This window comes from Carassius carassius, chromosome 43 (assembly GCF_963082965.1).
Source record: "Carassius carassius chromosome 43, fCarCar2.1, whole genome shotgun sequence".
NCBI lineage: Eukaryota > Metazoa > Chordata > Actinopteri > Cypriniformes > Cyprinidae > Carassius > Carassius carassius.
Genome location: NC_081797.1, coordinates 21,556,234 through 21,569,353, shown reverse-complemented (window position 1 = coordinate 21,569,353; position 13,120 = coordinate 21,556,234). Strand labels below are relative to the sequence as shown.

The window sequence follows — 13,120 nt, the reverse complement described above, 5'->3', positions numbered from 1 at the left end:
AAAAGAGCCGATCCCCAACGTCCAGAACACAAAGCCCCGACAGCCGGCAGTGGACCCACTCTCGACATGACACTGGTAAGCTCAATCCTGAGCCCACATCAGAAAAACACAGTGCAGCCACGTCTGAGACAGCAGAGATCCTGAGGGTGCTGAAAGAGCTTCCGTACATGAAACCTTGCAAGGAAGACAAGGAAGATGAACCAGACAATTTATGTCTAAGCATAAGAACTGAAACCAGCACCCTGTCTAACTGCCATCTGTATGAGCCAAGCACCCAGAACACTGCTCGTCATCCACAGACCACAGAGCTAACTGTCACATCAAAAGGTGACAGCATCACCCAAGCTCCACAGCTGACAGCTGCACACCCTGAACGAGACAGCACAGGTCCTCACACCAGGTACCACAAACACAAGGTACCAGAAAATGCTGCTTTGACTACCTGCCTTCGCAGCGAGCTACACAAGACAGGTCCTAACCACCCATCGATCGTCACACCTGCCCTGATGCCAACATTCCTGGGCAGCCTTGTCGAAAAGGGGGTGAGCCGAAAAGGAGTGAGCATGGAAGACCTGATCGACACAGGATCAGTCCTGACAATGATCTCATCTCGCCTTTTCAAAAGACTCCAATTTGAAGCTAAGAGACAAGATCAAACTCTTATACCTCAAACTTGTGAACTGAATGTACAGTCGTATAGCCAGAATGACATCCAGTTTGAACAGGTTGTTTCCAGTCACCTGACAATCGTTCTGATGAGTCTAGTACATCCCATGTATGTCTCACCAATGAACACTCATGCATTTCTCATCGACAAAGACCTGCTAGACCACTTTGACCCTTTTCTGAACTTCAAACAGCTAAAAGACTTTGCTCAAGTGCGAGAACCTCTTTCCCTCCAGCCACACAGGTTGCCAGAGCCAGACTGCCAGGTCACAGAGGTCACGGGAACTCCCACAGAGCCAGACTATCAGGTCACAGAGGTCACGGGAACCCCAGCACCCAGCCGTGGCTCAAGTTCAAATTCAAGCCTCTGCACCTTAGTCAACGAACAGCGTACGGTGGTACCAGCTTACACCAAAGGGGTCGCTGTTCAGCTCAACCTGCAATGTGGTCAAACCTTAAACCACACGCGGGGTTTCTTCCATTCCTCACCTGAATGTGTGGAACTCGGACTCACACTTGAAGCCACACCCATCACTGAAGTGTCACCTTGTATAGCCTACATCCTGTGCAACAACTGCACGGCAACTGACATTAACATTCCCAAGGCCAACAGGCTGGGATGGCTAGTGAGCCATGACTTTAATGACTTTGAACTTGTACTACCTGTCATTGAGCCCATTCCACCTGCACTGATACCCGAAGGGAGTACAAACAACACATTGTTCACTGCACCCTTCAAATTTGTCACCATCACATCTGTCATGTCGGTGAGCAAAGACCAGGTATGCAGAATGGATCTGACAGATGACCAACACCTCGCAGTATACACAGTCTCCCACCAGAACGTCAGTGAGACTGATGAAGCTGCTACAACTCTCAATACCAAACTGACTGATGACACACCAACGGAGGAGTCTTACACAGGTTTTCAATCTCAAGTGCATCAAATTCTACAAGACGCTAATGCACTTCAGAGCGATACAGATCACCAAAGACTCAGACAAATTCTTTATAAGCTCAAAGAATCCTGTGCCAAAGACTTTTTAAACTATGGTCTTACCAACCTACACACGGTGCGCATACCTACGCACCCTGATGCTCCTCCCACTTCTGTCAAACAGTACAAGATTCTCATCGCCTCACACAAACTAGTGCAGGAGATCATCGAATCTATGCTGGAGAAAGGTGTCATCTATCCATGCAACAGCACCTACTCAACCCTCATCTGGCCCGCCCTCAAAACTAACGGCGAGTGGCAACCCACTAGTGACTACAGGAATCAACAGGTGCCGCTGTCACGATGGCACAAGACCCAGCTGGAAAAAGAAATGCCCCGAATCAGAGGAGCCACAATCCTCCCTACACTGGATGTGGCCTCTGGATTCTGGACCATTCCGGTGCACCCGGAAAACCAACACAAACTGGCATTCACACTTGGCAACCGTCAGTTCACCTTCAACAGGTGTCTGTTCGACTATGCCAACTCACCAGCTGAATTCAACATCTGTTTGAACAAAGCCTGTACACACTCTAACTATGCTAGACTCAGTTTCGTGTGCCATCTTCCATGCTGTAAACAGAATGGTTTCAAAACTGCAAACAACAAGCCAGTCAAACACCAACACCTGTTCCAGCAATGTGATAACATCACAAAAACACACAATGTGACTGTGTACTGGAAGAAGGTAAAAGGACATTCAAAGCTACCAAGTCTAGACAAGGACTTAAAAGATCAAACTGACACTCTTGCCAAAACTGGCACACTAAACAACAGGCTGTGGTCACTCCCAACCCACCCACCCACATTCAGGGTTGAACTGATTACACACAGCACAAGAACTTTACTAGCTAAACTGCCTACCTCAGAAACGCTTTACGCTGGCTCCGTTGTCTCCAAAGACCAACATAGCGGACATGCGGGCTTCTGAAACCTCCATAATGACTTTGCTTTACCACCTCTCAGACCCCTCCATCCACCCTGGCAACCAGTCTATAGTCACTGACAACCAAAGCCCCAGACCACTGCATGATACAAACGACATGCTGCGTGCACAGAAAAACATTGTGGTTTGTGCACCGTCTGACATCACAATGCCAGGGCTTGTAATGCTACGGAGCAAAAGGGGGAATATGCCAATATATTTCCATGACGCATCATGTGCTGAACCACGCAGCACCAGAGCCACTGACAAAACACTGAAGCAAGCATCATGCCAGCAGCAAAATGTGGCAAAACATGAGCCAGGGCGAGCTAAACCCAGTCGCAGCCCACGAAGCAAAGAGACTGCCCTGTCCAACCAAAGACAGCCCTCGCTTGTTTCTTCCTCCCCTTTCTCTCTCTCTCTCTCTCTCTCCCTGTTATCTGTACCAGGATGTTGCTGTGGTTTGCCGTGCTGTGCTGTCAGCCAAAGAGAGGACAGCTGCCACCGAGAGAACCACTGAGACTCCTGATCACCGACGACAGAGCACACTACCCCAGCACCGTAACCCAATACAGCTGGACAGGTGTCCGATGGAGAGAGGACTCCCTCACTCACACTGAGGCCGATGTCAAACACATGTTCAGCCAACATGAGAAAGTGACTGTTACACAAATGGAGTTAGGTGGACACCACCACCGCTCCAAACAGCTCCCGGGAGCTTTGCTCAGAGCCGCTGCTGCCGCCAGAACGTTTAACATTGGTATGTCCAGTGTCAATGCAGCGAACATCTAAATCTAAAACAATGCAAACCTAACACTTTAGATTTTAAACTCAGGCATACAAATGAAACCTCTTTACACTAAATGCCTGGCCTGGCGTTTAAATTTAAATTATTTACGACACAGGATGAGACATTCCAAAGTCACGTGAGCAGCCTCAAAGGAGAAATTAACTCTCCTTTCAACTTACACACACCCACGCACACACACACCCACAAATGTTTTATCTTACACTCATCATGTAAATCCTTAATAATGTGTATTTTGAATAGGTTTGTGTATTGCATAAAAATGGTTAATCCTTGTTATGTGAAGAGTATAAGTTGATACTTATGATTTGGAAATGTTTCTCCTAATTTTAATGTTCTTAAATAGAATCATGAGCTGTAACCCAACTCCTTCAGAGGTCGTAAAACTTTATGACCTAACAAACAGGACAGGAGAGCTAACTCTTAGAAAGAGAAAAGCACCTTTTAAGGGTATAAAATATATCGCTTTTTGTGCTTAGATGTCTCCCCATATCAAATTGAGGTATCTGCAATTGTATCATGTGTTAATCAAATTTTAAATGTGTATAATTCTGCATTTAAAACATAACTTCATGTTTTGATCATTTATATATGTCACTTTTGGTGTCTGCTTAATCATCATGCTTTGACGAACTCATTTATCTAAAGCAAATGAATGAAAAATGTATTAATCTGGAATTATGAACGTGCTAGGATATCACTGTTGAAATCTGATAAACCCTAATTTATTAGGGTGGGTGTTTCCACAGAGACAAAGGAACCTTTTCCCGCTTCAGATCGCAGACGTTCATTGGTTGTTCACGCGAACAGAGGCGTGAACCATTTCAAGCCATAAGAGCTGACCCGGAAGGTCCAGCCTCTCTCTCTCTTCTGGTCCTCGCGCTTCTCTTACGCGCTGCTCGTCCCTCTGCTCGTCCCTCTCCCTCTGTTTTGTTTATTTTCTTTACTAAGTTTATTCACCTATTCGCCTCTCCACACGAGGAAGACGAACTCTGAAACATTGCTTTCTTTGAACTTTCAAATATCGCGCGATTCCGCAGCAGCCCGGACACAGAGAGGACAAGCCCAGACTGACGTACGCTACACGCCCGCTGCTTTCGCATACACAAAGAGAAACACTTGCAAGTATCATTCTCTATGGAAATCTTAAATGCTGTTTAAGTTGTCTATAATTTGATTTCTAGGTTGTCTCTCAAGGGTTAATGTCTGTTGGTTTACATAACTGTATTCTCTCATTTATCCTCTTTCACTCTCATTCTCTCCCTCTCCCTCATTTGGATTTCGTTATGTCTTGTACAAAGTTTACTGTCTATATTGTTGTACGCGTATTTACTCTGTATAAATCGTAGTTGATGTATTATTAGTTCAATTATTAAATTCCATATACTCCAGATTGTCTGTCTAAGTTGCTCATGTTACGAAGTCAATGAAATGCCGATCTTAGCTACAAAGCTCATCTGTTACTTTTAAGTAATATACATTTTATAAGGACAGGAGAATGGTTTCATGGCCAGAAACTATTCGTCCTGGAATTATAGGAAGTGATAGCGTTACTGAGAATTAATAAAACAAAATCTTACGGCCGTTTGCTGGACGAACCACGTTTGATTTACATTAATTTCTAGTAAAAGATATCACAATAATTGATATGAAAAATAGAATATTGAAATATTAATGAGTAAATTACAGTGCCTTCTGATGAGTTATTAATATATACAATTGACCTATTTTTCATCTTCAATAATTTTAATGCAACTGTAATATGATATATATATATATATATTAATCATATTCCTGATTAATTATCCAAATTCCCTATATATATAATTTGAGTTAATTATTATGTACAACCCAGTGCGGCTACACCGTGGTTCACTCTTTGGCTGACAGCACAGCACGGCAAACCACAGCAGCATCCTGGTACAGATAACAGGGAGAGAGAGAGAAAGATGAGGAAGAAACAAGCGAGGGCTGTCTTTGGTTGGACAGGGCAGTCTCTTTGCTTCGTGGGCAGCGACTGGGTTTAGCTCGCCCTGGCTCATGTTTTGCCACATTTTGCTGCTGGCATGACGCTTGCTTCAATGTCTTGTCAGTGGCTCTGGTGCTGCGTGGTGCAGCACATGATGCGTCATAGAAATATATTGGCATTCTCCCCCTTTTGCTCCGTAGCATTACAAGCCCTGGCATTGTGATGTCAGACGGTGCACAAACCACAATGTTTTTCTGTGCATGCAGCATGTCCTTTGTATCATGCAGTGGTCTGGGACGTTGGTCGTCGGTGACTATAGATTGGTTGCCAGGGTGGATGGAGGGATCTGAGAGGTGGTAAAGCAAAGTCATTATGGAGGTTTCAGAAGCCCGCATGTCCGCTATGTTGGTCTCTGTAGACAGCGGAGCCAGCGCAAGCGGTTCTGAGGTAGGCAGTTTAGCTAGTAAAGTTCTTATGCTGTGTGTAATCAGTTCAACCCTGAATGTGGGTGGGTGGGTTGGGAGTGACCACAGCCTGTTGTTTAGTGTGCCAGTTTTGGCAAGAGTGTCAGTTTGATCTTTTAAGTCCTTGTCTAGACTTGGTAGCTTCGAGTGTCCTTTTACCTTCTTCCAGTACACAGTCACATTGTGTGTTTTTGTGATGTTATCACATTGCTGGAACAGGTGTTGGTGTTTGACTGGCTTGTTGTTTGCAGTTTTGAAACCATTCTGTTTACAGCCTGGAAGATGGCACACGAAACTGAGTCTAGCATAGTTAGAGTCTGTACAGGCTTTGTTCAAACAGATGTTGAAGTCAGCTGGTGAGTCGGCATAGTCGAACAGACACCTGTTGAAGGTGAACTGTCGGTTGCCAAGTGTGAATGCCAGTTTGTGTTGGTTTTCCGGGTGCACCAGAATGGTCCAGAATCCAGAGGCCACATCCAGTGTAGGGAGGATTGTGGCTCCTCTGATTCGGGGCATTTCTTGTTCCAGCTGTGTCTTGTGCCATTGTGACAGCGGCACCTGTTGATTCAGTTTCCTGTAGTCAATGGTGGGTCACCCCTCGCAGTTTGTTTTGAGGGCGGGCCAGATGAGGGTTGAGTATCTGGTTGACAATCCAGAAAACAATGCACATCATGGCTGGACGTGATTTTTAACAGGTACAATGTGTTCACATCTGTCTAGTTGATGACAGTTTGCAAGTGAAAGTCAATGTCTTGTAAAGGAGCATGAACGTCATGTCCTCCTGCAGGATCTAGCTTGAATGTAGGGATGCTTCTGGCTAGCTTGTCAAGTTCTCTGTGAGCCGTGCAGGGTTTAGTGGCATGCGTTCTCTGGAAGGGTTCTCTCCCCTCCGTTGTTGACAGGTGTTCTTGTAAGCTGGCTGGTGATTTCTTGAGCCGTGAGCTTACACCCCCTTTTCCAGCTCTGGGTTTTTGGCTGAAAATGTTGGAGTGGCGGGCCATGAGAAACTCTGTGGTGTGCGTTTCTTCGATCCAGCCACTCTGTAATCTGTCAGAATGTTTCAGTTATGTGTGAACAGTGTCAAGTTCATTGTGGAGCTCGTCTCTCTGCAGAGTAAGCTCATTGATTTTAGCTCGGGCCGCTTGCAAGTGTGTTTTGCAGGAACAGGTATTAGAGTCTCTTTCTTTTAGTTCAGTCTCTGCTCTTTTTAGGAGAGCGTCACCTTGCTGGAGTTTTTTGTTGAGTTCTTTTCTGGATTCTCTCTCCAGCTGTTCTCTTTGATCTGTGTCGAATTAAAGATCTTGCAGGGCATTGTGAAGTCTTTCCACTTCTTTCTGTAGCTCTGGATCTGTGTCGTCCTCTTTCTCGCGCTGGTTCTGAGTCTCGAGGAGGAGCTGATCAAGACGACTCTGGGTTCGGGCCTGGTCCATCCAGGCCTCCTCCGCTTGAAGCTTAAGCGTTGCTGCTTGCTGTTCAAGGTTGATGTTGCTCCGTTCGCTGAGCCATGCCTTGGCGACGAGAATGTGAACTAGGCTTCCGAAGATCCTGGCGAGTTCTTTTGTAGTAGTCGCTTTGAGTTGGATTGCATGCCATCAGTTCATCTAGCTCGGTGTCTAGTTGCTCTGGGTGCTGCAGGTTACTGGCGTCCTTGGGCAGGAAGGGGGTCGTCACTGCTTTCAACCATGTCGAGAGGTGGCCCCCGTGGATTGCTGGACTGGATGGCTGGAACATCCTGACTCACTGTCGGTGAGAGAAGCACAGCACACACACACAAAAAGACCAATGCAAGTTCGTTCTACAGTTAACGAGCTATATTCATACGGCTGTGCCGTTTATGAGAATTTTGGGGCTTACTGATGCAAACAGTCAGACAGTTCGGTAGCCAATTAACTTGGGTCAACGAAGGACCTGAAATGGAGATTTGACAGGCAGTAGCCTAGCGGGTCACGTGATGACACCGGCTGCTGGTTGTCACTCTATTTAGCTTCTCTGGTGGCTCTCACAGGTTACTGTCTCTATGTGAAATGTGAAAGTGAAGTGACATTCAGCCAAGTATGGTGACCCATACTCAGAATTTGTGCTCTGCATTTAACCCATCCAAGGTGCACACACTGTGAGCACACACCCGGAGCAGTGGGCAGCCATTTATGCTGCGGCGCCCGGGGAGCAGTTGGGGGTTCGATGCCTTGCTCAAGGGCACCTAAGTCGTGGTATTGAAGGTGGAGAGAGAACTGTACATGCACTCCCCCCACCCACAATTCCTGCCAGCCCAGGACTCGAACTCACAACCTTTCGATTGGGAGTCTGACTCTCTAACCACTAGGCCACGACTTCCCTTAACAAGGCAAAAAAAAAAAAAAAAAAAAAAAAAAAAAGGCAAAAATGAGAGAAACAAATCACAACAAAACAGAGGATAGAAAAAGATCAAAGTGAAACATGACACTTGAAATTAGATAAAACAATAGTAACACAATGTGTTAGTGAGAATAAGGAGGCCTAAGCCTACTGCTAGATTTTAAGATAGGGCCAACAGGTGAGTGGGGCTATCTGAGTAGGAAACCTTGAAAGATGGTGTGGCTTGAAGAAGCAATGGGTCAAACACTTAAAATATATCCAGGGGAATATCTAATATTCTGTGGCTTATAATAAGTGGATGGTTTTATCACATTTGGTTCACCTGAGTGAATTGAAGCCATTCAGGTGAAAACCAGTGGCTTGGTCAACCTCTCCGGCGCTTCCCAAACACTCAACCGCGGTGTCCCCGGCCCTCCGTTACTCTGGCGCTGCGCCCTCTCAGACAGCTTTTGACTTTTAACACAACCGGGCAACACCAAGATGTCAACCGCCAGACAGCACTACAAAATTGGGCTGTTCCCTAGAACCCTCTCTTAAAAGAGAGTGGCCCCGATTTAGGCCCCGGTTTAGGTACTGGTCCCAGAGATTGCGTCGTGTGTCGGCTGGACTGATTGACTACCGTTGGAGTGCCAAATTGCTGATGTCTCCGCTGCGTGCCGCAACGGACAGAGATAAGAGGAACCGAGTTTCACTCACAGCCAGTGTCGGTAACGCTGGTCGGCTCCCTTGCTCACTGGAGACCTGAGATGACTGTCCAATCACCAAGGGAGTTCTACAATTAAATACACAAAGGATGAACAAAAGAAACTTAAAGTTAATTAAGGTTTGGTTTGTTTAACATCAACTGAGTAAATATATATGTAGAAATGAGAGGTAACAGCTTTACCTAATAATGATAAAACAAAGAAAAGGGATTAAGATAATAATGGTAATTATCAAAATAACCTAAGCCAAAGGCGAGAAGAAAAAGAATAAAAATCAAAAATAACAGACAGGAATGAACCACGGGAGAAGTAGTAGCTGGTTTTCACCACAAGAAGGGAGTACTGCCTCTCCATGCTTAACCTGGTGAGCAGAAAACTTAATTCAAATAAAAAATTCAAAACTGGTTTAATTCAAAATTTAATATAAGCATGTGAGAAGAATTAAAATGAAAATCTGAATAATATCCTATAATAACCAATGATAACAGTGAGGTATCATTATTAATTATGAAATTAATCAGAAAGGGTAAAAATAGACATGCAATTCAAAACAGAATTGAAAGAGAGCAAAGAGCTGTTAGTCGATTTAACAGGAGACTGCCACTAGATGGCTTACCTTCTAAGTGGGTCAATCAGTGGTTGACCTGAAATATCTAGATTTCCACTATTAAACAATTACATTTTAATTCAAATCATGTTTGAACCAAACTCAAAGTAAATGTAAACAGTCTGAAACTGTCTAACCTGGAATAATATTCGCATGAGCAAGGCTGTAAATGCAAATAATTATTGAGAATTTAGACATCTAATTCAATTAATCACAAGGGAAATAGAGATTAGCAATTAGAGCGCATTATCTGAAACGGCCACGGGATGGCGGACTTGCACTCATGCAAGCTGGAATCAGAAGGCAGGGCGTAACTTGAAACTTCTAAACAAAGACCCCCTCTGGTGTTTAGTAAGCGGAATTACAGAATTACAATTTCACTATGATCTAATCTCTGTGCGCTCGTCAGCGCTGATTCTCCAACAGTGCTATCTATATAGTACACAAGGGCGTACGGCACGATTCATTTCGCTGCACGACACACCATACGAATAGTTTCTGGCCATGAAACCATTCTCCTGTCCTTATAAAATTTATATTACTTAAAAGTAACAGATGAGCTTTGTAGCTAAGATCGGCATTTCATTGACTTCGTAACATGAGCAACTTAGACAGACAATCTGGAGTATATGGAATTTAATAATTGAACTAATAATACATCAACTACGATTTATACAGAGTAAATACGCGTACAACAATATAGACCGTAAACTTTGTACAAGACAACGAAATTCAAATGAGGGAGAGAATGAGAGTGAAAGAGTATGAATGAGAGAATAGGCGTGATCACAATCACGCCCTCAGTTTTGTAAACCAACAGACAGTAACCCTTGAAAGGCAACATAGAAATCAAAATAATAGACAACTTAAGCAGCATTTAAAATCTCCATAGAGAATGATACTTGCAAGTGTCTCTGTGTATGCGAAAGCAGCGTGGGCGTGTAGCGTGCGTCAGTCTGGGCTTGTCCTCTCTGTGTCCGGGCTGCTGCGGATTCGCGAGATATTTGAAAGGTCCAACAAAGCAATGTTTCAGAGTTCGTCTTCCTCGTGTGGAGAGGCGAATAGGTGAATAAACTTAGTAAAGACAATAAACAAAACAACGAAAACGAAAGCTTCCGAAGGAGTCATGAGAATGGCTGTCCTCTCAGCCCCTGTGCTGAGGGGGACGGCGATAGGAGCGCGGCCCAAGGCCGCGCAGAGGGACGAGCAGCGCGTAAGAGGAGAGCGAGGACCAGAGAAGAAGAGCGTAAGAGAAGAGCGAGAAGACCTTCCTGGGTCAGCTCTTATGGCTTGAAATGGTTCACGCCTCTGTTCGCGTGAACAACCAATGAACGTCCGCGATCTGAAGCGGGAAAAAGTTCCTTTGTCTCTGTGGAAACACCCACCCTAATAACTTAGGCTTGTCAGATCTCAGCAGTGATATTCTTGCCAGTTCGTAATTCAAGATTAAATACATTTTTCATTAATTTGCTTTAGATAAATGAGTTCGTCAAAGCATGACGATTAAACAGACACCAAAAGTGACATATATAAATGATCAAAACATGAAGTTACATTCAAATGCAGAATTACACACATTTAAAGATTAACACACGCTAATAAATTGCAGATAGTCCCAATTTATATGGGAAACATCTAATGCATCAACAAAAACAATACTATATACAGTTTTACTACATCGGAGTACATTTTACCATTCTTTTTGTAAGAGTTAGCCTTCCTGTCCTGTTTCCCAGTGGGATCATAAAGTCTTTACGACCTGTTCAGGAGTGGGGTTACAGAAACATGACTCTATTTGAGAAAGTTAAAATGAGGAGAAACATTTCCAATTTATAAGATAGTAAAATTATAATCCTCGCATAAAAAGGATTAGCCATTTTATGCAACGCACAAACATACTCAAAATACATATTATTAAGGACTTACATGATGAGTGTAAGATAAAACATTTGTGGGTGTGTGTGTGTGTGGGTGTGTGTAAGTTGAAAGGAGAGTCCAATTTCTCCTTTGAGGCTGCTCACGTGACTTTGGAATGTCTCATCCTGTGTCGTAAATAATTTAAATCCAGCCAGGCTGGCGCCAGGCCAGTCATTTAGTGTAAAAAGGTTTCATTCTATATGCCTGAAATCAAAATCTCAAAGTGTTAGGTTTGCATTGTTTTAGATTCAACGAACCGTGATTCATTAGTTCAGAACCCATGAATCGATGACCTGCATATCCGTTACACGTGTCAGTAGATTTGCAATTGCATAATTGCATAAATTGGGACATAATTCAAATGCAATTGCAAATCTTGCTTAATGTTTGCATTTGCTCTTTCGCGAATGCACAGACACTGCCACATTTCAAATTAAAGGGGTGGCAGTGGCTCAGTGGTTCATGTAGGTTGTCTACAAACCGGAAGGTTGGTGGTTCAATCCGTCGCTCCCCCTGACCAAGTGTCGAGGTGTCCTTGAGCAAGACATCTAACCCCAGCTGCTCCCGGCGAGCTGGATGGCGCCTTGAATGGCTGACAACGCAGTTGGTGTATGAATGAGTGTGTGAATGGGTGAATGTGAGGCAACTTGTAAAGCGCTTTGGATGGCCATGTGGTCTGTTGAAAGCGCTATATAAATGCAGTCCATTTACCATTTAAAAATCAAAGTCCATTTGCAACTGTATTTTCCATGTCTTACGAGTTATGAGCCTGTCATATTTAAATAGCAATATTAATTACCACATCTGCATTTTCACTCTCTCTGCTTCGTGCATGTAACCTGCCAAAACTCAAATGGAATCGCAATTCCTTTTGCATTAAAATTTTCGACGTCTAAACGGAAAGCTGTCAATCAATGTGAGAGGCGAGACTATACTAGGGGGCGTCTGAGGCACATAAACTTTAAGAGTGGCTGGGGTTACTTCATCAAAAAAATGGTCTTGAAGAAACTCCAGTACTAAAGCCATGGGGAAGTAAACTGGATCCATATTACAGATTCCACACCAGGCAGTAAACAGTTTCCATTTGAAAGCATATAAACGTCTCATAGAAGCTGCCCTAGAATTCATTATAGTCTCTGTGGTTTCAACTGAAAGACCAGGACATATTTACTCACTCCACTCAGAGATCTGGCTTTGGGTGCCAAATCATTCTTCGTTCTTGCAAGAGTAAGTCCTGTCTGAGGGGAATCTCCCATGGAGAACCCGCTAGCAGATTGACCAGTTCCGCAAACCACGGTTGAGTGGGCCCATACGGAGCCACCAAAAGCAGCTGCTCCACTCCGTCCGGCCGTATTCTAGATACCACTGCTGGAATTAGTCGAATTGGAGGAAAAGCATATAAGCTGATCCTGGGCCAGTAGTGTGCTAATGCATCCAAGCCTAAGGGCGATGGAGGGCATAGGGAGAACCACAGTGGGCAATGCATAGTCTTGCTCGACGCGAATAAGTCTACTTTCGCTTCTCCAAATACTTGCCATATGAGGCTCACCGATTCCCCTTGCTCCAGGCTCTGTCTGGAGAGCAAATCAACTCCGAAGTTCAAGTGCCCGGTAGGGTTGGGTATCGATTGGGTTTTTTATGATACCGTTGCCATTTCGATACTTTTAAAATGGTACCGATGCCTAAGAGGTGCCTGAACCGATACTTT

General features: G+C 44.3%; 1 protein-coding gene across 1 annotated transcript in view; it reads left to right on the top strand.

Annotated features, from left to right (window-relative positions):
- The first annotated feature begins 1,974 nt into the window (after positions 1 to 1,974).
- The window catches only part of LOC132125468 (uncharacterized), a 1,183,551-nt gene continuing 1,172,405 nt past the window's right edge, over positions 1,975 to 13,120 (top strand). The window contains exon 1 of the mRNA XM_059536910.1: positions 1,975 to 3,337. The gene's annotated coding sequence lies outside the window, so the exon portion shown is untranslated. The remainder of the gene's footprint in view (positions 3,338 to 13,120) is intronic.